The sequence below is a fragment of the Sabethes cyaneus genome, chromosome 2, assembly GCF_943734655.1.
Source record: "Sabethes cyaneus chromosome 2, idSabCyanKW18_F2, whole genome shotgun sequence".
In the NCBI taxonomy this organism is placed as follows: Eukaryota; Metazoa; Arthropoda; class Insecta; order Diptera; family Culicidae; genus Sabethes; species Sabethes cyaneus.
The window spans coordinates 149,359,049-149,383,594 of NC_071354.1; the positions used below are offsets into that span (position 1 = coordinate 149,359,049).

General features: G+C 39.0%; 1 protein-coding gene across 4 annotated transcripts in view; it reads left to right on the top strand.

The window, feature by feature from the left end:
• The first annotated feature begins 127 nt into the window (after positions 1 to 127).
• Positions 128 to 24,546, top strand: part of LOC128738193 (bestrophin-4-like) — a 49,685-nt gene continuing 25,266 nt past the window's right edge. The window contains exon 1 of one of the 4 annotated variants that reach the window (XM_053833132.1): positions 128 to 734. The gene's annotated coding sequence lies outside the window, so the exon portion shown is untranslated. The remainder of the gene's footprint in view (positions 735 to 24,546) is intronic. The other 3 variants (XM_053833133.1, XM_053833134.1, XM_053833135.1) reach the window with 3 other exon arrangements.

Below are 24,546 nucleotides of genomic sequence, written 5' to 3' on the forward strand. Positions count from 1 at the left end.
CCGCAGATAAACTGGGAGCGATCGTGGCGGCTGCCATTGTGTGCACTCTGTCAAGTACAGACTTACCGGCGAAGACCTGTTCGTGAGCAGAGCGTAGCTAAGCAGAGAACGAAGCCTCCTTGTCGCGATCAATCGAACAAAGCCATACGGCGACGATCATCCACTCGCCAAGCCAGTACTCAAAGTGCACTCGAACCGACCGGAGATCGGGTTGTTCATTGGAAAAGTTTGTGAGCTGACCGACTGAGCTGTGCTGTGGTCATAACGCGACTCGATCGGTCCGTCCATTTCTATTCGCGTCGTTCTCGTCTCCATACTCTACAACATTACTGGATAATACGGATCGGAAAAGTTTTATCTAAATCCATACCGTAGTAATTATATAGTTTGCAATAGACAATTCTCATACACTACACATTTTATTCAAAGCTATTAAAAGTGGTATCATGCAGTCGATCAGTGAATGATGGTCGCTGTGTTAGTAAGTGAATGAGTTTCTATGCAGCTATTCAATAAATTGTGGGTGACCTAAACGCGATTTTCGAAACTTCCATTGATGGTGCACAATAACAGCTCACAGCAGTGCAGCAGTATCACCAGCGGCAGCAGCGAACGTGGTTTTACAGCGTAACTCGAATCGATAGCAAAAAATATATATCGCGAACCATTCTCCATCCTCTCACGCACGTGTGCCTGTTGCTTTTGCTAGAGCCTAGTGTACCGACACGATCGAGGTATAAGCAGTCAGTTCAGTGTTGATTTTTTTTTGTTGTTTGTCAATGTCGAATGCTGCTGATGACCCGAATGCGCACCGGGGAAAGCTTATTTTATGCCTGGAAACCGAAAAGGGCAGTGTTCGTGCTAATTACAGTTAATAGAAATGATAGTGACAGTGACACATCGGTTGACAAAACGGATCACACTCGCGAAAAATGAACGGGTTTGAGCAGCCGAATTTTTTTTGCGATCATTGAATGGCAGGAAGAAACGGTGAAGGTTAATGAATCAGCTGGCAATTGCAAACCGTCTACAATGACGCAGAACAAAAAACACTTGTTGGGATTATTTAGACACGCTACGACAATTCGTGTGCAGGATTTTGACGACATACTTACCAGTTCTAAGGCAGTTATATCACAAAGTTTTAATTTTTAGGAGAAATAATCAATGGGATACCATTATTTATATTTACTATTTTATTTTAAACTCCGAATAGATATTTTTTGTTATGATTCCTTTCAAATCGTCGTCATCAGCAATTTAGATAGTTCCAAGAATTGGTTGTCATACAGTTTGCACAACGAGCAGTATTTCAGTTTTTATATAAAATTTAGTTCCATCTCTATCCTACTCATCGTATTCTTCTTCTTGTAATAGTTTTTCAAGTTTTTTATTTTGACAATAAATAAATAAAAAATAAATACCTACCTAACGTTGCCAACGAGTACATCGCTTCACGTGCAAATTCCGGTTACTCCAGTACTTGACAGTTTCCAATCATTTCATTATGCCACGCTGGCAGTTTTGAATGCTGTTGCCCGTGATTGTAGTTCATGCTTGACCAGTGATACGAAAATTGTACGATTAATCAAATGAAAGCTATTAATAAGGAGCGTGGCATTCTACAATCTCCAGTGTTCCAATAATCTGAGAACAATAATTACGCCTGATAAAATCAAATGTCGTTAATTGGTTCATGGAATAACAATCTGTTTGAAACACTACAGATGCACGCTGGATGTTTTTGATACGGTAGATACCATTATTGTAACGAGGAATCCATACTACAAAGCAGTATTCTAAAGATGCTCCAACTAGTGACCTGCAGAGCGTTACCTAATATTCAATTCTATTGAAGTTACATGTCATTCGCCTAATCAAGCCTAGTTGTCTAGAGGCTTTAGTATAGGCTGACCAGATGTCCCGAATTTGGATGGCTTGTCCCGGATTACTAAGCGTCCCGGAAAGTGTCCAGCACTGATTCATTTTTCAATCGAAACAGTTTCTAAGGATGAAACATAGCAAATTGTTTGAAAGTTAGCTTAACATCAAGTAGGTAACAATGGCTGTACAATGCCCTATGAGCAACTGCAACTCCTCGCTTACTTCGCGGCTAATGATACTGTGAATTGTTGCAACAACACCAAGAAAAATGAATTCCTTTACAAATCGTTTCTAGTTCCACCTCAGCACCAACGTTGCTGAAACTGTCAAGTTCGCTGTCAGGTACTTTCTGTTGATAGAGCTTGTGAAGAGGTACAAAGACGAAGTGAAGAGGTGAAGAGGTACGAAGAGGTACTGTCCTATAGGACACTCAGAACGAAAAAATAAATCTGACATTCGACGTAAACTGAAATTTGATATACTTTTCCATTAAATAAAACGTAAAAAGCTCAAACCGTTTTTAAAGATATATTTACACATCAAGCCGAACGTAATAAATAAGCCTATAAGTGAATAACACGTAATTTTATTTGATTTTCAATGCTCTATTTATGTGTATGTCAGAAGACGTAAAATTTCAAAACTTTTTCGAAGTATGTAAGGAAAACATGTAATTTTTTTGGACATTTCAAACTCGTACTGCACTGTCAGTGCAATTGTCACTGCACATACTATTCATGTGCGTATAATTTTTATATGTTTTTCTGGGCGAGTTGTGTTTATATGTGGCACATCGCACATGATAATCATGTGGATTGTCATATAGCAATTTACTATTAGTTATGTGCAGAATATTTTGAGTGTAGAGAGCGTATTTCCTTACTTTACTACATCTTAGCTGATGTTCGCAGGTATGATTTTGATTTTATTGCACAAACGGAATGCAGCAAGAGGCGGAAGTACAAGAATCATAAGTCACAAGGGGGTCTATATGGGGAAAATTCCACCATGAACCGGGCGAAAGTCGAGAGGTTATAGTGGGCAGGACACGTCGTAAGAATCCCGGCGATAGTGCGACGAAAACCGCTGTGTTCAACAACCCCACCGACCGGCACCAAGAAACAAAGGACCCAAGGAGATTAGCAGGTATCAGGTATCAGGTATCAGCATCTTTGGCAGGAGATTAGCAACGAGTGATCTTTAACCTGAATGGTTTAAGCTGAATGGAGATGCTTGTTCGAAACAGCACGGACCACTCCGGCAGAATGCAGAACGAAGGCGAAAACAATAAGATTTCAAAATATAATCTGTCAAAGCTCATTGCGCTTAACTTAATCGCGCACCGCCTTGAAATTAACAGACAGATGATGAGTTTTCAGGTTTTACACCTAGAGCTTATCTATGATCGTGAGTGGGTTTTATCTTGAGGAGGAGTTTTTCTATAATAAGTTGGGTTAGGTGCAATCCGAGTATTTCTCGAATTTCTCCGGCATTCTACAGGGCACCAAATTAGGACCACTGCTCTTCATGCTGTTTATCAACGATATAGCGTTTATGCTTTCAAATGATTGCCGCATGCTTTTTGCAGACGATAACAAACTATTTAAAATAAAATAAAAGAAATACTGCTGACTGCTTTGAGCTGCAGCGTTGACGTTTTTTGCAATAGTGTTCCAATAATGTACTAATCGTCAGTATCGAGAAGTGTTGTGCGATTTCATTCCATCGCAAGTCTAGCACGGTTTACATTCAACTAAACTATGTATAGTTAGATTGTAGCTAGAGTAGAAGGGTCCGTGAAGGGTGACCGGACGAGAGCCATAAATACGATAGCCATACGGACGGTTGCCATTCGTACGAATGCCATAATGTATGTTAGCCATAATGAACGGGAGCCATACAGATGGACGCCATAATGTATATTTGCCATAATGGACGGAAGCCATAATATACGTTTGCCATAATCCATATATTCAACGTTTCCTAGATGATACAGGGCGAGCCGGCCGCAGGCAACGGAGCGAAAAGTTCGCCGGTGACCCGCCGTCGGAAGGCCGGCAGCCCTCCCGCAGAAATCACATCTGTCTAGGTCTATTTGTTTTCCTAGGTTTATCCTCCTCTAGTTAATTTTCCCTAGTCCTGACATCGAGATACCCTTTATAAAATGAAAAGCGACAAAGCCGCTTTTTTGACGTAGGACTACGTCTTTGTTTACTTTACTGGGACTGGGTAGCACTTTGTGAAAACGAAAATAGAAGTGTAACGTATGAATGAAAGATTTCAAATGCTAATAACTACTAAACTACTGAACGCAACTGAACAATTTATATGTCGTTGAATAGATAAAATAACCAGCAATTTTATGGAGGGGTAAGACACCAATATTAAGGAGGGCGTAAAGGGGGGTTCCCATGCAAATGAATTACAAATTTCCTCATAACTCTAGAACCAATCAAGAAGATGGAACCAAATTTGGCATGTGGCGGTTTCAGTAGGTAAGATTTTGTTTCTATGGTGAATTGAGACCCCTCCTCTCTTTAGGACGGGAGCTCCCATACAAATAATAAACAAATTTCCTTATAACTCCAGAACTAATCAAGCAAAAAGTAGCAAATTTGGCATGTGAGGGTTTTTGGAGGCATGCAATTATTTTATGATGGTTTAAGTCCCCTCCCCCGTGTGGTAGGAGCAGGGCTGTCATTCGCTCACACTATGCGCCCAATGTTCCAATATTATGCCTTGTCGCACAGAGCGATTCGGCAACACACCTCTACAGCTAATATGCACACAGCGTACGAGCGTAAGCAGAGTGGGAGCGAACGACAGCACTCGGTGAAAATCGCCCAGTGAGTGACAAACAGCACTTGGTGCTGCCCTTTGCCACACTCCGTGCGGAATTGCGCAAAAAATTGTTTTGTATTTACAAATTTTCTGCCGTTTTAAAAGTGAAAATGCACGCTGCATTGAACAACTAATATGGTCTATGTTAAGTTAGTACGGATCAGGCACCGCAACAGTAAAAATGTTTTTTTCAATCACACCACTTCATCTGACCCAGCGCAGGGTGTACAATCCAGCCGCGCAGAGTGCGGCTCTTGGTGTGGTAAAGCACGCAGCAAATTTATCACTCTGCGTTTGCGACTGCCTTTTGTTGGTGCGCGTAAAGCACGAAAGAGCGTGTTTAGCAAAAGAGACACTGAAGGGAATTTGTGGGCGAACACACACCGCATGGCGAGTGTTGTGTTGTTTAAGAATGTGTGTCTTTTGGTCTGCGCTGCGGTTTATGCCACCTCTGGGTAGGAGGATAAGGACTCTCATACAAATAAAACAGAAATTTTTGCGTATGTGCCATATTTTGTACTATGTAACAGCGGTAAGCTGTGAAAGTAATCTAGTAGAACCTTCTCGGAGCAAGAGACAGTGAATCGATACCGCTAAGTAACGTGCCTGTTGCCATTCATATCGAAAGACATATTTGCGATGAACGTGCTTTGACTTTAATGTTATTTGTAATCAATGGCCCTTTTAAAGGCCACAAGCGAGTTAAAGTAAGATTATTGAAACATATCAAGCTACGCACAATCATATTTAATACAATGATCTGTGGGCTGGTCATTCATTACTATTTCACCCTTTATGATGCAAATAAGTGATTTTTAAAAGAAATATTTATGTCTCAATGGTTAATGGTTGCAGGCGTTGTACTTATGAACCCCCCTCCACGTATTTTCAAAGCCACCATTGCATTCAATGGAATTGGATCTGAATATTTCGCTCTTCTCTTTTAAACATTCACTTAAACAATGTTTTTTATAAACAAACATATGCCAGAAATGAAGTTTACATTAATCTTTGATCCAATGATCTGATATAGTCCTCCGTCACCCTTTCGTACAACCCTTAGGGCTGTATACCTTGTAGTTTTTTAACTGCATCAATCAGGCCTCTTGCGAGCGCTGGTCCTTTAAGCTTTGAACTGGTCGAAGTGTAGTTCCGAGCCTCCATTCCAAAAATATGAATTATGGCAAACGTACATTATGGCTCCCGTCCATTATGGCATACATACATTATGGCATTCGTCTGTATGGCTCCCGTCTATTATGGCAAACATACACTATGGCATTCGTCTGTATGGCAAGTGTACGTATGGCAACCGTCCATATGGCAAACGTATATATGGCTGATGGGGTGTCGTCGTGCGTTCTATTCTTGAAACTAACTGCGTGGTTAAGTATAGATTCATTGCTAAAAGATAGCAAAAACTGAAGCCGTGCAACGAAAATTTGTACGGTATGGCTTACGTTATCTTCCATGGCCTCCAGTTGCCAGAATACGCAGATCGCTACCAACTGCTCGGAGATTCCTGGGCCGTAACGATCTTGAGCAAAAAAGATTCGAAACACAAGCCGTATTTGCTGGTGAAATTTTGTCCGGTGAAATCGATGCCCTGAACATTTTGTAGCACATATTTTGTATGCCCAGGAATCTGTTATTCTACCGCAGCGAAACGTGTCATATAGGCAACATGATCCCATTCGCTTTATGTCGGCAAGCTCCAAGGCTGCCCTTAATAACACACTCAGCATTCCTGCTTTTAGAATGAGATGTTTAGACAACGACTTCGGGGATAATCTAATATATTTTCATGAGTTTCATGTGTGTCATGTGTGTTCATATGTGTTTATCATTAAGACCACAAAAAAGTCCGATGGTTTTTATAGCAACAAATGATCTGTTGCAAACATGCAACCGGTTACGAACGAAAACGACCATCGACTCATTGACTTCGCTGCCTCCAAAATAGCCCCCCATTACGGTACACCTGGAGATCACCACAACAGATAGACTCTAAAATTGACCGCGTTTCAACTGGAGGGACCTCGAATCATCGACGTTGGAATCCATCGTGACGCAAACACCTATTCCATCCCCTACCTTTTGATGGTTAAAATGCGCCTAAGACTTTTCGTTGTTACTAATATTCGGTACCGTCGACTGCTACGGTACAATCTAGAACGACTCAAGTTACCTGAAGTCGCTATTGAGTACGCGCAAAGACTTAGGGGGCGCTACACGAAACCCTTCTTGAGGATTGCTGGGATAGCGTGAAAGCAGCCATCAGCAGCGCAGCGGAAGGTGCTATTGGGTTCGTCGAAAGAAATCGACGTAAGGACAGGTTCGACGAGGAATGCCAGAAGATGTTAAACGAAAATAATACAGTGTGAACGTCGAGCAATAAGGTAGTTGGCAAAGATGGCATTGCAGCGAGGCTTATCAAGATGGGCCCGAGTAGGAAGGCTATCTGTCTGCACCGACTGACAATCGAGAAGCTACCGGAGGAGTAGAAGAAGGGTGTAATATGCCCAATAAACAAGATGGGCAACCAAAAGTATCGCGAATGCCAAGTCGCTATGCTCCACCTATTCATGAAGAACTATGGAAAATAATGGACCAAAGCGACTTTCCCAGGAAGCTGACAAGGATGATTAAAACCATGATGGATGGTGTACAGTGCTGTGTGACGATATCGGGCGCGTTATCAAGCCCGCTTGAAATTCGCAGGGGATTGCAACAAGGCGATGGTGTTTCTTGCCTCCTGTTTAACATCATGCTAGAAGGGGTTATGAAACGTTCGAGGTTTAACATGCGGGGTACGATCTTCAATAAACCTAGCCAATTTATCTGTTTCACTAACTGTTCTGTTACTGAGCGGTTTATTAAGCTGAAACGTGAAGCAAAGAAGGATTAGTGGTGAATACATCTAAAACCAAGTATCTTTTAGCAGGAGGAACCGAGTGTGATTGAGCTTGCATAGGCAATCGCAATGGTGTGATAATCAACGGAGACGAGTTCGAGGTGATGAATGAATGTGTGTACCTCGGGTCGTTGATTACGTTGAATAACAACTGCAGCAAAAGAATATGTAGACGTATTCTTTGTCGGAACTCGTGCCCTGTGGTCTGAAAAGCTTCGCCCAGTACTAAATCATCATGTACAAAACGTTAACAAGGACCGTAGTCCGCTACGGATACGAAACGTTAACAATGTTAACTCGAAAGCACGTTTTGAACGTCATGTGCTTAGGACCATCTTTGGCGGGCAATCGAACGGTATATGGAGAAGAAGGATAAACCACGAGCTGACGCTGCTCTTAGGCGAACCCAGTATCCAAAGAGTTGTTAAAGCTGGAAGGGTACAATGGACGGGACATGTTGTGAGAATGCCGGACAACAATCCCAGTAGTCGTTTGTTGCCTGTAGCAAATAGAATGCACATAGGCTGAAAATAGAATCGACAGGCTTAGAATAATCGACGCAAGCTCATCGTTAATCTCACCAAAAACTCATATTTAACGGCATGTCATTAACAATAAATGTTAGCAAATGAATTGATATGAAAAACTAGTATCGAATAAATAGAATTTCAATACAATTGATCAATATTGTTCAGGCTGCCGCATGAGAGACTGAAAAAAAGTCTTTTGCCCTACTTCCAAACCGAAGTACTATGAGTATTATGCGATACAAATCATTTAAATCCGTACATGTGAGAAAATTGGATATCTATAATTTTATTTATAGCTTCTAAGCAAAATGCCCGTTTTAAAACCTGTTCACGCAAATTTCGCATTTTTGCACTGGTAAAACGCAAATAGTCCAGTTTACGTCCGTTTTATCTTAACTTACTTTGCCGACGTCCCAACAACGTTGGCGATCCGTTTCAGTGTTACGTCACATCAGACGGTGTAACTAATCGACCCTATTACCACGGTGGTGTTTCAGTTTCACCATCGCTTACAGCCCGCTTATGGAAGTAGATTGAAAAACAATAAAAAAAAAATAAACAGGTAAACAGGAAACTGGCCACAGCTGGCAGTCGGATATTCATTATCGGTGTCAGATCGAAATTCACCGAAACAAATGTGCTCAGTTTGCACACAGAAACATTTAGCAAAACTAATTACTGCATAGGCTGATAAAACATGTAAATTCCGAACGATTTATTCCGACTTTTATGCCGCGTGTTTTCGAAATCAATTGTTACAAACAGAAATCAATAAAACTGGTGAAACAATAGGACACTAGAAACAGGTGAAGCAGTTCACTACATTACTATAACCTGAAGATATAACTAGCTTTACTCAAAATACTTAGTAATTACTGAAGTGAACAAAGTGAGCGTTGCTATACTAAAACTAAACTATTACTAAACTAAATTCACTATAAGTTTACTAAGATTCGTGGAACGTTTCGTTCAACCGGCTTTCAATTCTTATCATATTTTACGTATCAACTTTTAATTCGCTTTGCATTACTAACATGTATTGATTATCATATTAAAGTTGAAATTATATTTTTAATAGCAAAATGCGATCTAACTAAGGCTGCACTAACTTTTTTAGACCTAATTGATATCACTTAAATCAAAAATGAATTTAAACTTTCCATTTAAGCATTGTGTGTAGAAATAGTTCAAATAGTTATGTCGTGTTCCAGCAACTATATTGTAAACCTTTTACCGTTTGGTAATTTTATTCGACTGGAGTGGAGGAAAAGAACACTCCAAAATGCGATACCCGCAAGGCCGTTTTTCTTTGTCGATCGCACGCGAGCAACCAAACGAACTGGCAAATTCCAATGCGTCATTCTTGTTGATTGCCTCCACTCTGGCAGCAGTCGTGGCGTTGATTGCTATTGCCATGGCTATCAACGAAGTTCCATTTGATCCATCCCATCTAGATACATGTACTCATTTATTTTGGATGTGATGCTGTGCCGGTATTAAAGCGATGGAACGCCGCGAACCAATGGCAGGGTCATCATTCAACAACCAGCGTGCAGTAAGAATAAGAAAACAACAACAACAACAACAACAACAACAACAATAAAAAACTGGCTAATCCGGTCAGGTGAGCAAAGGCTTTCAAATAAACAAGTGATTGGATTTACGTTCCATCTCCACTTTAGCCTACGGCACTTTTCGGGTCAACTCTCCTTTAAGGAAATTACGATCTGCAGACTACGGGAATTCCCGCCGAACCGTTTTTAAGTGTCAAGAAACTGCCTTCCAAATGCACGGAGGTTATATAATCGCTTAGAAAGTTAACTGTCGAGCTGAAACGAAAATTACCACCTTGGAGTTGATGTCCAGTCCTATTTGGGCTTTTAAAGATTTATGTTGATTATTGTTATTCATTGTATTAAAATGCTATGCCGGCGCTAAATTGCTCAACTATGAATATTGATTTATTTGGAACGCAATAAATTTAATTAATCGCTAGCAACTTATTCTAAGCCCTCCTGACACAAAACTTCCCATTTTTGTAAAAGTGTCATTGATGTATAATATCTGACAACAAAATATATAATTTTATATTTTATCATACATAAATATTCACTTTGTTCAAAATTCCATTCTACTCTATCGACACGCGTTTTGTTTCCAAAAAAGTGTGCAAGACTGATACTAATCTAATGTAATCTCATACCAACACAGCAGCATCATAGAAAATGGCGATTGCATGAATCTATCATTTTTCTTGTCAACGGCTAGACGAACTACGCAGCATGTACCAGAGAGAGACTTCCAAGGAATCAAGTGGAACTAGAAATGATACCTAGTTCCATTAAACTCCCTGAAATCAAGGGGAAGGAAGAAATAGTGGACCTTCCGTACTAAACGCTTCCCATAGAGATAGCGATTTACTTACAGTCATTGGGAATATCTTTGCTATTAAAAGTTAAATGACGCTCGGGGATGAACTAAAGGCATTTAGTACATTTTTGTTGAATAGTAGCTTATTCAACTGCTATACGAGTAATAACAGTTGAATAACCGCATGATAAGCTATTGTACAACTAAAATGCTTGTTGAGAAGTCAGGCTGCAATAGAATATGGTGTCTTATTTCGCTCTCTGAAAATAAATTAGAAACACCAAAAACATTTGCTTAAGTAAGCCGAAATCTACATGAACTCCCACCTTGGGAGAAATATAAGATATTGTTTCAAAACAATATCTTATACCTATTTCTCCCAATTTGGTCCTTAAGGCATTTTTGCGATTTGGCTGATGCTAATGATATGCTGCTGTTTATAATATGCAAACTGCAGTGTTTGCTTTTCTTGCTGCCTGTCGCCTGTCAATTTACGGCCAAGGCATTATTCGTTTTTTATAATCGTTGCACAAGTCACTCTCCAGTTTTCTATTATTTCCAAAATTAACTTACATGCTATCAATATTAAATTAAGGTTAACCGGTTGTGCCGCACCGGTTGCACATACGTGTACGTCCTGACGGTAGCAGAATATTAATAAACCATAGGTGCTCCTTTTCATATTGTTTGCAGTGTGCCAATATATTCAGTCATTGAAAATTTGTTCGTTATAATTCTCATTGAACCAGCACTAATAATCTAAAATGTACGCTCCCCGCACCCAAAGTTAACAGAACAAGGATATGTTCACAACAGGAAGCACAGGTTGAAAAACCTTGAAAACAGTATATATTATTAATTAATTAATTATAATTATAATTTGATTTTTAGTAGAAAAATTTAATCAATTTACAGGTACATATTCATACAGACCTTGTGTGGACCTTTATACAGATACAGGGTGTTAGGTAAATTAGTGCAAATATTTCAGGAGGTGATAGAAGACCACATTTGACGAAAAAATCCTACGCACATGGTCAAATCTCTATCGTTACAGAATTATTAAACATTTTTAATTTTCGGTTAACTTTCCCTTAAATTTGCTCTAGTACAAAAAGTATGCTAGCTACACTAAAATTACACTAAAAATTGCCTCTAAACCTTGCAATTTAATTTTAAACGAAACGTGTTGATTGTTAAATTAGTATCTGAAAACTGCACGAACTCATATATCACGCATAGCACACTAGATCACCGCGTGTGACGGACACTGCCTGACGCATTTGGAAAACATAAAACGAAACATGTTTCCCGGATCTTACTGGGACATTTCTGAAAACGATTCCGGTATTAAAAGAACCGGAAGAGCTCTCGATCATTCACCTTTGTATGGCTTCGCTAATCATGTAGCAACGACAGCCCAGCAGGAGCACATGTTTGTAGATTTTCTTATCGTCGGCTACCTAATGTAAATAAGTGAACACAAATCCAGAAGTGTTCGTTTTGTTATACAGGGACGTCTACGACAACGTATCGTCGCTTCCAAGAAGGAACGTTGTTTTCAACGAGTCTTCGACGGGAGCAACATCAGCAAGTGGTGTCAGCGATTGACTATAAAATTTTGCGGATCGAAAGAAATGGTCACAAGACAAGCACATAGCAAATTGCAACTCAACTCCATGTCAGCCTGGAGGATTGGAGCGTGCTGAACCGGGTAAAAAGGCATTACATTACAGGGTCAAGAGCTACTGCGGTTTGGGTTTTGTAAGATTATGCAAGCAAAAGTGGATGCGAACCCTAAATTTATAAAAAACATTATTGTTGTTGTTGTTTTTCATACGTGTCTTCTTTCATTTGTGTTCGTCGCACGCAGTAATCTAGTGTGCCATGCGTGATATATGAATTCATGCGTTTTCACAATTCAACACGATACGTTTAAAATTAAATTGTAAAGAAAATAAAATAGATGGGCATTTCACCTCGAAGAACGAATTGTAGAATAGTATTAGAGCTTCAAACTAGTAAATAAAGGTAATCATTTTTATTATACCTTTTTAGCAGAAATTTGATAAAAACGTCTTGTGAAACACTTATTTAAAAGCTTTTTGCTTCTAAAAAGTTACTAAATATCATAAAGTAGAAGATTTAACACACAATTTTCACGACAAAATTTTCTCAGCTTTCGAATGAAAGTAATAGAATTGAGCTAGCTTTGTGTACTAGAGCTAATTTAAGACAAACAGAACCGAAAACTGAAAATGTTTAATAACTCTGTAACTCTTACTAGGGATATTAACTTGACCAGTGTAAGTCAATATCAAAAATGATAAAAAAGTTGTAAAACTCTGTAACGATTGAGAATTGACCATATGCGTAGAAGGATTTTTTTGTCAAATGTGGTTCTCTATCACCCCCCGAAAAATTTGCCCTGAGCTACCTAACACCCTGTACATTGGAAATGATGCTAAATATCAACCATATTGTTAATTGTAAAATAGGTAAAACATTCACAGGAAAATTATAATCTCTCGTTCAACAATACGAACATCCGGACCACGTGTTTTATTCGTTTCCGATAGAGAATAATAATTTTGGAATTAGCCGTTGAATCCAATTTAACAATGCCGAATCCGGCCAGAACAGCACGGAACAAATGTGTTGCAGCACATGTTTTTCCTGACACTAGTTTACGTAAATTTCCATATTGACGGTCCCGCTTGCAATGAAAATGTACCTTTCAAGCCACAGGCACAGTAATAAGATATTTATTAGTCAATTTCGACAGTTTCATATGTTTGAAAATGTCTGCCGCCACTTCGGTTAGCAATTCGCCCTGGAGAAAGCTCCGTCGACCATCACTATGCTATCTAGCTTCGTTAGCATCGTCGTGAACAGTTTCCGGGATACTATTTTGTTTATCGTCGCGATTTTCAACCCTTCCTATCAGTTGACAGTTTAGCTCGTTTTTAAGTTCGATACAAAATTGTAGACGACACTGCCAGCTTGTTTGCAACATCTCTAATGGAGAGGTTGGGGTTCCACTTGAAAGTACTGGCCTCTATTTTATTACACTGTTGACAGTTGATTTGGTCACCTTTAACGATTTCGCTAACTCGGCGTACGAATTAAGAAAAAAATTGTGTCTAATCAAGTGCAATTCGAATTCAATCTTAAGTTCAATTTAAAGTCTAGCTTACAGTTCAATTTGACAGGCTTCACTTCTAAATGGGCCCAAATTTAAGTCAAATTTTATATCCAATTTCAATTACAATTTGAGCCCAATACAAGTCATATGAAATCAAATTTCAATTTTGATTTTAAATAATATTTCGTGCCTAATTTTAAGCGCAATTTTAACACCTACACACTTAAAAAAGTACCGAATTCAGCAACATTTTGCCGAAATTTCAACAGCCGAACGTTCGGCAAGAATATCGCTGGTGCAAATCGACGTTTACGGATCTTTAGTAACGTTTGGTAACATAAAAAATTTTGCCGGCTGTCGAGGTGCGTTCAAATCCAATTACAAGTCCAATTTAAGCCCTATTACAAGTCCAATTTCATGTGCCACTCTAAGTCCTGATTCATTTCTGATTTCAATTCGAATTGGAAGTCCAAATTTTAGTCCAGGTTTGAGTTCAATTCAAAACGCTATTTCTAGTTTAATTTCAGGTCTGGTTTCACGTCTAAATTAGCCCAAGTATAAGAGCAATTGATTTGATTTTTCTAGGCCAAAACATTAGGGTCCAGTCCTGTATAGGTCCGGGCACGCTGGTGCTGGAACAGATCGCAACTGAATAGATTTCTGGTCGATTGTTCGAAGCCCAAAAATGACACGTATCGTTTGCTTGAAAAAAAAAAACATGGTGCAATGTGCAATAAATTATCAATTCAGCTAAATGTGAAAATGGAAAGTTCTTTCTACGTTTTTTTCAACTAAATTGCACAAAGTCATCACATGACACTGCAGACTGCAGACGGAGCCAGTCGGCAGCGGTGGTAACCTTGTATTTTGAAACCAGTTACCAAGGAAGTTACCCACCGTTCATCTGTTGGCAGTTGGCACCATAAGATGACTGAATAAAGTTTACGTTATATACCGCCAGAAGGCAAACCTCAATTCCAACATACATTTTCTTGATCCGACTGGTACCAACAAGAGCACATGCGGACAGCTGTGCGGTTCGATAATAGAGGGAATCACAATCCGAGATTCACCATCATCGGAAAAAAAGAAAACTTTTCGCTAATGGAAGAATAATTAGAGAAATAAAAGAAATTGTGCAAGTTTGTAATTGATTTATTATTATTATTATTATTTATTTTTTTGAATCTGATATATTGAATTTTTACTTTTTATCTTTCATTCGACTACACGGTTTTTATCAAAGCTCTGAATTAAATTGAGTGGCCATTCAAAAAATGAATTTTATTTCAAATCATAGTTTATTCAGAATTTTTAGAAGTTTCACCCAGTATATACTTTTTGCTACCCTTTCTACCAGACATAAAATGCAGCTAAGTGTCTGTCTTTGTTATAGTATAATAAAGGCAAAAACATTCGAAAACAACTAAACAGGGTTATTCGAGATGCAGTAAAACACAATTACGTAGCTATAACTGTTATCGACCAAACGTTAGTCTTTCATTATACTGCAATAACCACATATTTGTCAGCATTACTGTAATTAAAAACGGCAATGAAAAAGTGCCTAGGTGCATTTTGAATTGAAATTTATTAATTCGCAACATATTTTCAGTAGCGGCAGTCGGTAAAGTGCCCGGCTTGAACGACTAATAGAGCTCTGAGCCAATTATTTTTTTCCAATATCCTATGCTATGCTACTCATAATGTAATGTTGATTCAAGATCTGCACAGATGTGAATGTCCGATATTCATTGGTAAACATGTAACCAAAAGGTGTTGCAATAGAACAGGTGCTACGCTCCGACAGATATTGCCTTAATAATTACAATCTCAGCTGATAGAGGGCTAAAAAACGTGCAGGTAGAAAAAACGGTCGACACCATCCGGCGCGTGCTCTACTAAATGTTCACTAAGAAACTAGCCTACAGCGTGGACGCTCAAGTTTTCGTTTTATAGCTGTCATTGTGCATTACAAGTTTTATAGAATGTCCATAAAAATTGTGTGATAACATTTAGAGTAAAATTTTCAAGTCACGTGCCAGAAACCTTGTCGGATCCCACTGATCCCAAACTGAATTTTTGAGCACATTAGTAAATATCGGGGAATACCCGTAATAACGAGGTACGATTTTAATAAGTTTTCTGAATAGTACTCAGAACTGTACTAAAAATTACTGGTATTATGAAAAGCTAACCATTTAATTTTCATGTACATGAACATGTACATGTATTTAATTTTCATTGTTATAGCAACACAGGCAATTCTAATGTTTGCAATTATTGCTTATTTTCGTTAGGAGGCGATCTCTACCCCAGAGACTCTATGCTCCAGTCGTTTAATCCAGCAATTTTTGAAACAAATAAGAAAGCCAATGAAAGCAAAAGTTTGCGCAATAAAAATAATTATCAAAACAAGCAACCAGCTGCGACGAAAGAAGAAAAACTCGCAAAGAAAGAGCAAAACAAAAAGCTCAAAACCCGGTACCGCCATTCAGGTTTTTTATATATATTTATTTGGGCTGATATATAGATACCCCTGTCTGGGGAACAAAAACCAGCAGATAGTAATTCAAAATAATTGCGTTAGCATAATAGAGCACCTCGTGATCAACGCCACCCCCATGGAGCAGCACTCCGAACGCGCGCGCTCCAAATGCTGCTTACCGGCGGTGGCGATGAGCTAGTTTTTCTGCACGTTCGCGATCCCGCCAGCATCTGTCTTTTGCAGTTTAGGCCGTTGAACTGTCGCGCCTTTTGTTGTGTTTCAGCGTGGTGTGGGCGAGAGGTGACTCTTATGACACCGAAAACGCGTTGCTAAATATTAGCGAAAATTGTCAAATTACATAAAACTTTTACGCAACTTTTAGGCCGACTCCAGTTCAAACGACAACAATCAATCAACGTTTGTCATAAAAAACACCGAATACCGACACTGAACTAGGTTAGGAATTAAATCATAACTTCAATAGCACACGACAAGGATACGGCGGAAGGTTGCCAGCGACGAGAGCAAATAGTTAGAAATAGTAGTGGCAGGGGACTGCGATAGGTGCCATGCTTTTGTCGCCAACATCTCAGCACATGTGAAAAATAAACAGCAAGTCACTGCATACGTTTCACTCGACAATGTTGGCAGCCAATTTACCTGTCAGGCAGGCGCTTTTTCTGCAATAGCGCCCTTCGTTAAGTCGACTGTCAAACACCGTTCGTTAAGATAGGGATAACACCCCACTGCGCTGAGTAGTGTTCACAAAAGCACACTTAGGTATGTTTCTTCCCATGTGCCACGTTTTGCCTTTCTACTATATAAATATATAGTATAAAGGTATAGAAATCACTTGGAAAACCGGAAATGGAAAGAAGGTCCTGCGGGCCGAATGTCATATACCATTCGACTTAGTTTCGAAAACTGAGCATTTTCTGTGTGTGTGTATGTATGTGTGTGTGTGTGTGTGTATGTGTGTGTGTGTGTGTGTATGTGACGCTTTTAATCTCACTCACTTTTCTCGGAGATGGCTGGACCGATTTTAATGTTCTTAGTGTCAAATGAAAGGTCTAGGTGTCCCATTGGTCGCTATTGAATTTCATACCGATCGGACTTTTAGTTCAAAAGTTATGTATAAAAATATGAAAAATATGGGACTTCATTATCTCATAGGTCCCTTAACCGATTTGAACAAAATTGATTGCATATGAAAGAGGAGCCTTGCAAACCCTTAACTTCCAAATTTCATGACGATTGGGCTTGTAGTTTGAAAGTTACATAAAGAAATGTGAAAAAATAGTATTTAAAACATATTTTTGAAACATATAAACATTAATTCAATGAAAAACATCACACATTTTATTATTATTTGAAAATTACTGCTGAGATCTATCAAACGAAACCGAGTTATTAAAAATCGGACGGTTCATTCAAAAGTTATTTAAACTTTAACACTTAAGCACCGTATATTAAACCGTTAAAAGGCGTGAAATCAAAACAAATGTTGATTGTAGTCAATGTGTGTGATGTATGTGTGTATGTATGTATGTATGTATGTATGTGTGTATGTATGTATGTATGTATGTATGTATGTATGTATGTATGTATGTATGTGTGTGTATGTGGTCCCAAGCAACAATGTGTTTGATTGTACTCTTGTGGTGGTTTTCATGACCAATTTTGGTCTTGAATGCCATCATAGGAGTGTAATAAAACTCAAATTGTTATTTGGGATGACAATTTGCAATTTTTAAATTTGCATTGAAATTCAAGAAAAGATGTTTCTCACTTTTGTGAATCAATTGTCTGAAGTTTTTGAAGCCTCTTAGTGGAATACGAAATTTGAAATCAAAGAAAAGAAAAAACTTTTACCGACTAAATTCCACAATTTAATATTTATTTGTGACAAATACGTATACGCTTTGAAATAAGACACTGATGAAGCCTGCACGTCGTAGACGAACTACGTATCTGTTGCAAATAAATATTAAATAGTGGGATTTAATCGAAAAGCTATTTCTTTTCTTTGATTTCAGATTTCAATTGTCATTTTGTTCACTTGCTGTTACTCACAATTGTACACGAAAAGCAAACAGCGAAAAGAAGCAGTTAATTTAAGCATGTAGGTATAGTGGTGTATAGGATTAAAAATACTAATGAGTTTTCCAAATAAATTTATACAAATTTCAAACAAATTTTCCGCATCAATAGACGCTCTTTTTAATCAATAGATACTGGAGCTTAGAAATGTTATATGAAAAATAGGAAGTAAACTTTGCACGGTAGTAATTTTTTAGGATTTGTTTTCGTTAATGACATTTTAAAGGACAGATGTCTTATGTCATGTATCATGTTTGAACAAATAAATCAAAAATGACAAGCACTGGAAATCATATCGATCATATTTCCCATTTTCAAGCATGTTTAAGGCGCAGCTTGCACTATTTTTCGACCTCATCTTGTTTTCCTAACCCTCTAACATTGTAAAAACGATGCGATCAAGCTAATGACTCTCTTTTCATGAAAGTACATTCAAAAGAAGCTTAAGTTTTGATTTTCATGCAAAATAATTATCTGAAGGAGCGCCAGCTAAGAAAAAGTTCAATTTCTCTTTTTCATATCTAATGCTCTATTCAGTTATTTTTTCTAATTCAAATATATTGCAAAATTGAAGCCAAGCAAACTAATAGTAAAATTTTGAGATTAATCATTTTGTTGTCGATATCCTTTGTCTTCAAAAGCGAAGTATAATAATAATTTTTCTGAACTCTTGTTTTTCAAAGATGCTCACTTTTGAACGCATGGTATTAATTAATTATCAAAAAATCTGTTATAACCACATATTTCATATTGTCAATCCAAAACAAGTTTCGTATGTGGCTCTGAAGCCCGAAAGTTAAGGCCGACCGATTATAAAACTAAATAAGGTATTACAAGTATTTACGCACCCAAGGAAAGAAAATTTAATTATTCTACGCAATACGTTGGTAATTTTACTGGCAAATAAGGATTTTCAGGAATACGGAACGGATATTTAAAAATATAGTCAAGTTAATTATACATAGATGTTCCTGAGAAATTAAATAATGATTATTGTGGCAGTAGAAAGGCTAGGTCACGCCGCTAGGTGGATTAATTCGGGTTTTGTTAGAATGTAAAAGCGGGTGGCAACTAAAATTTTGGAATTGTTTCGCGGCCCCTACACTCAAACAACTCGAGCTCAGAGAGAAATGAGAGTATGTATGTGTTAGCTCTCTCTCTCCTCTTTTTGTCAATATTTTTTGTTTTGTTTATGCTTACCCAGCTTTGCTTGAAATGGCATCAAAACAAGAAGCATGTCGGTAGCGCGTTGTGCACTTCTACGAACTGCCACAGAAATCTCGGCAAAAAGTATACGGTACAACATTTAAAAAACGAATAGGTTGCGGCTTCGACTTTTTACCACATCCTAAGATGCCCAACAATTCGCAAGCAAGGTAGTGAAAGACCAGCCAAAATTATGGACGCAGAAGGACATCGTTCTCTTTCTCATGCCTTCAACAACAAGCTCTCAACAACAACATGCCTTCAACAACAACAAGATGTGCATCAGACGAATGTTTGAAGAAAATTTTGATCCCGTTTCTCAAAAATATCATGCAGATAGACAATATGTGTTTAGACCCGAAAGGCCCGTCGTGCTGCTTAGCAACATAGTTTCCGTCGACCGTTGCCGCTTGCTCTGCTCGAGGGGTCGCGGTTACTAGTCTATAGAACGGAGAGACAGTTTCCTGGGCTCTTCGCGTATGTATACCTTATCGAGTTTAAACTTGTGCCACCTTTTTTGTGCACGTTTTCGTTATCGGGCCGTGTCGCCGGATCGGGAAGATTGTCCGTACGGCTCTCCACTTTCCCATTTGGCGAACTCAGAGATCAACGACGGTACTGAAGGTCCTCCACACAATGAACCGCTACCGAGGTTAAAGCTCTCCTCCAGCTCTTGCGGCTTTGTTTGATTGCACGGGATTCCACAGAATCGGTGCGGCTGCCTAAAGTTTTTAAACTTTTTATAACATGACCCACGAGCTCCAGGGGAAGAAAAAACTCCGCTGCAAAACCCAAAAGGGCAAATTACTATAGAATGCGCCCTGGTACTCTACAGGCTGCATTTGCGAATGGGTATTAGTTGAAACCCACTCATGTATAACAACTATTACAACCATCCTCCGTTAGGAGCCTTGGACCATCTGCTCTTGTTCAAAGTTGTGTCAGGATCATTCAGAAATGCTTCTACAGAGATCCGTCAGAGTCTACAGTGGAAAGTTCATATTCAGCATTCGCATGAGTGCCTCCTTCCGTATCCATATCCAACCCTAGTATCCATATCCATGATACCACGTGGAGGTAGAGATAGAAGTTGCTAGGTAAGAGGCTGAGAACCCGCATGGAATCTATTTTATAACTATATGATACAAATGTCTCATACATAACTTTTTTGAATTTTGCTTGGCTGAAACGGTACTATCAAATGAACCCAAATTGAGTCAAAGTGTTCGAATCATTCCTGATCCCAAATTCTTGCAATCAGCCAGAGCAGACAAGTGGCCTCCGCTCCGATGTCATCCTTCCTAGAAGATCGTCGTTAACTTCACCTATCGTTAGGGCTGCCAATTCTTCCACATCCGCGCCATGATTGTCAGCCAGGACGTCGTTTACCCTTCGGTCACCTCAGGACACTGCCATTGTTTTCTAGAAACGTTTCGTCGAACTTTCTCATTTGAGAGTGAAAGAGTGAGAGATTGAGTGTGTGTGTGTGTGTGTGTGTGTGTGTGTGTGTGTGTGTGTGTGTGTGTGTGTGTGTGTGTGTGTGTGTGTGTGTGTGTGTGTGTGTGTGTGTGAAAGAGCGAGAGCGAGAGAGAGAGAGAGGGGGGGTGCACTCTTAAATGATTCTACCTGTAAATAGGTCGGATTTGGTTAAAGCTAGGTTGAAACTACTCAAAATGCCCTTAAAGTGTACAAACTCAAAGTTTGGGTAAAAATTTCAACCAATTTTGGCTACTTGCTACCGATAATTGAATTATTCTCTATGCCAAATAACGCACTTTTAAGTTCCTACTACCAATTTTTTGGTTGAAAAACTACTCAAAATCTGAGTTTGTACACTTTAAGGGCATTTTGAGTAGTTTCAACCTAGCTTTAACTAAATCTAACTTATTTACAGGTAGAATCATTTAAGAGTGTGAGATCTTAAACATTTTCTTTCATTTTCCTGTGCATGCTTCTCTTGGTCCATTATTGAATCCCTTGATGGACGACCCCCAGTAATTATCAATTTTTCTTTTAATACCGAAAATTTCTTGTTTAATTACTTTATAGAGCATTCCTCTGGTGTCTCACAAGCACAATGACATAAAATATATCATTCAAATTCTTGAAATTTCATGACAGTATAATTTATCATAAGAAAAATGCTGCGAAATTGAATATTTCATCATTTAGTAAAAAGTTTTTATTTCATAAAATTGCAATAATTTCACTCACAATCCTCTTCCTGGGACTCTAAGCTATCAAAGATTGTGATGAAAAGAGATGAGAACATAAACAAATATCACTTTAAAGTAGCAACATATATGTGCTAATTTGCTATAATAAATACTGCTCGCTTGTCATCATTATATTTATTGAAATCTAAACTTTATATCAACAAATAACTGTAAAATATTTGAGTTTCAAAAGCCTTTTTACAGCTGGTCAATAGGATATATATAGCCGTAAATATATGAAAGGCAACATCCTTACCCACATGAGCGTAAATATATGGCCCATTTTTACTCGAAGTTTGACGACTCTATCCAAGATGTTAACCAAACAAATGGTCATTGACGTAGCTAGAGGGGGTGCCTGGGGTACCAGGCCCCCTCCTGAATTCTGCAGGCCCCCTCCAGAAATTTTTGGAATTGGAATTGGAAACCGGGAAAAAACTCAGTGTATATGTTCCCGCTGTGTAGGTATTTTCTTTTTCATGCTGTTTCAAGCGTTCGTCTCCATTCAACTACATCTTGGGCCACTCGTCGCAAATCTCCCAGTCACAGAAATCGCAAATCACTTTCGACCTGGTCGAGCCATCTTGCACGTTGAACCTCCCTGTTCCTGATGCTGGTGCAGTTGTTAACGAGAACTGTTTTCGTCGCACTGTAGCCTACTGACTTTCGCCAGATGACGATGGCAATCTCTCCAAACAGTGCTTGTAGCTCATGATTCATACGTCTCCGTTACTCTCCGCTTTCAGTTTGCACTCCGCCAAATATCGTCCGCAGCACCTGCCGCTCGAACATAGCGTATGAATAGCGTTTAGCGAAGGGCAAAGGGAGTCTAATTTCTCGCTTAAATGTGCAACTAGATCCCCTTACTAGTGTTGTTGTCCGTGTGCACCAACAATCTCAAATACACGAACCCATCTGCCACTTCTATTTCGTAGCCATCAACAGTTACCGTCCGCGAGAGGCACGCGTTTGTTTCCTTTAAGTATTTGGTCTTGGCCGTATTTATGTTTAGAACACTCGTCCTAGATTCCGATTTCGTTGGATCACCCCTTCACGTGTGATGTTGAATGGCATGCAGAATAAGCCGTCACCTTGTCCCAACTTTCGCCGCGTTTCAAAGTAACTCGAGTGCATAAGTATCCCCGAGATGCACACGAAACACAACACTCTCTCCAATGTAGCTCTGCTCAGTTACGTCAGTTTATTCGGAAAACCGCGTTCGTGCATTATCTGCCATAGCTGGCCTCGATCGACTGTATCGTATGTTGCTTTGAAATTAATAAAGATGTGATGCGCGGACAGGTTGTACTCCCGCGGACAGGTTGTGTTTCTGGTAATTGCGCGGATCCTCATCAAGCCCGCCTGGTATTTCCCTACAAAGCCTTGTGCTATCGGTGTCAGCCAGAGTAACAAGATCATTATCAAAATTTTTTTGAATGGCACCCCCTAGGCCCCCTCCAGGGAAATTTCCTAGCTACGCCAATGCAAATGGTTTCAAAATTAATGTTACATTGTGTGATAGGTATCTGGAAAGACAGCGAGGTTTAATTGGAGGGGATTGAACGAGTTTTTATTTTCCTCATTTTGGCCAGCTTTTTGGTCCAAATACTACTCCTCTGTGCTCCGGTTTGTAAATATTTTATTTGATAATCTATCTATACCTATAAAAATGGATTTCTGTCTGTCTGTCTGTCTGTCTGTCTGTATAATCCTTATAGAATCGGAAACTACTGAACCGATCGGCGTAAAAATTTGCATGTAGGGGTTTTTGGGGCCAGAGAAGGTTCTCTCGATGGCAAAAGACCCCTCCCCCTACTAAGAGGGGGGCCCCCCCCATACAAATTTATGCCTATAAAAATGGATTTCTGTCTGCTCTATATTCCTAATAGAATCGAAAACTACTGAACCGATCGGCGTGAAAATTTGCATATAGGGTATTTTGGGGCCAGGGAGGGTTCTTATGATGGTTAGAGACCCGTCCCCCCACTAAGAGGGGGGGAGCTCCCATACAAAAGAAACACAAATTTCCTCATAACTCGAAAACTAATCAAGCAAATGGAACCAAATTTAGCGTGTGGGTGTTTTTGCAGGCATGAATTTTTTCCATGATAAATTAGGACCCCTTACCTTTTTAGGAGGGGGGGCTCCCATGCAAATGAAATACAAATTTCCTCATAACACGAGAAGTAATCAAGCAAATGGAACCAAATTTAGCATGTGGGTGTTTTTGTAGGCAATTTTTTTTCTATGGTGAATTGAGACCCCTCCCCGCTTTAGGAATAATGACCCCTTTTCCTTTTAAGAGGGGGGCTTCGATACAAATGAAATACAAATTTCCTCATAATTCGAGAACTAATCAAGCAAATGGAACCAAATTTGACATGTGGGTGTTTTTGGAGACAAGAATTTTTTCTATGGTAAATTGAGGCCTCTTTAGGAGGCGGGGGGGATCCTATACAAATGAAATACAAATTTCCCCATAACCCGAGAATTAATTAATCAAATAGAACCATATTTGGCATATGGGTGTTTTTGGAGGCATGCATTTTTTCAATGATGAATTAGGACCCCTCTCCTTTTTAAGAGGGGGGGGGGGTCTCCCATACAGATTAAATACAAATTTCTCCGTAACTCGAGAAGTAATCAAGCAAATGGAACCAAATTTGGCATGTGGGGGTTTTGGAGGCAGGAATTTTTTTAATGATGGTTTGAAAACCCTCACCCCTGTGGTAGGGAGATAAGAACTTTCATACAAATAAAACAGAAATTTTTGCGTAACTCAAAAACTAATCGAACTCGAGAAATTTTAGACTCTTTCATAAAACATTAATCAATAACAAGACCACCAAAAG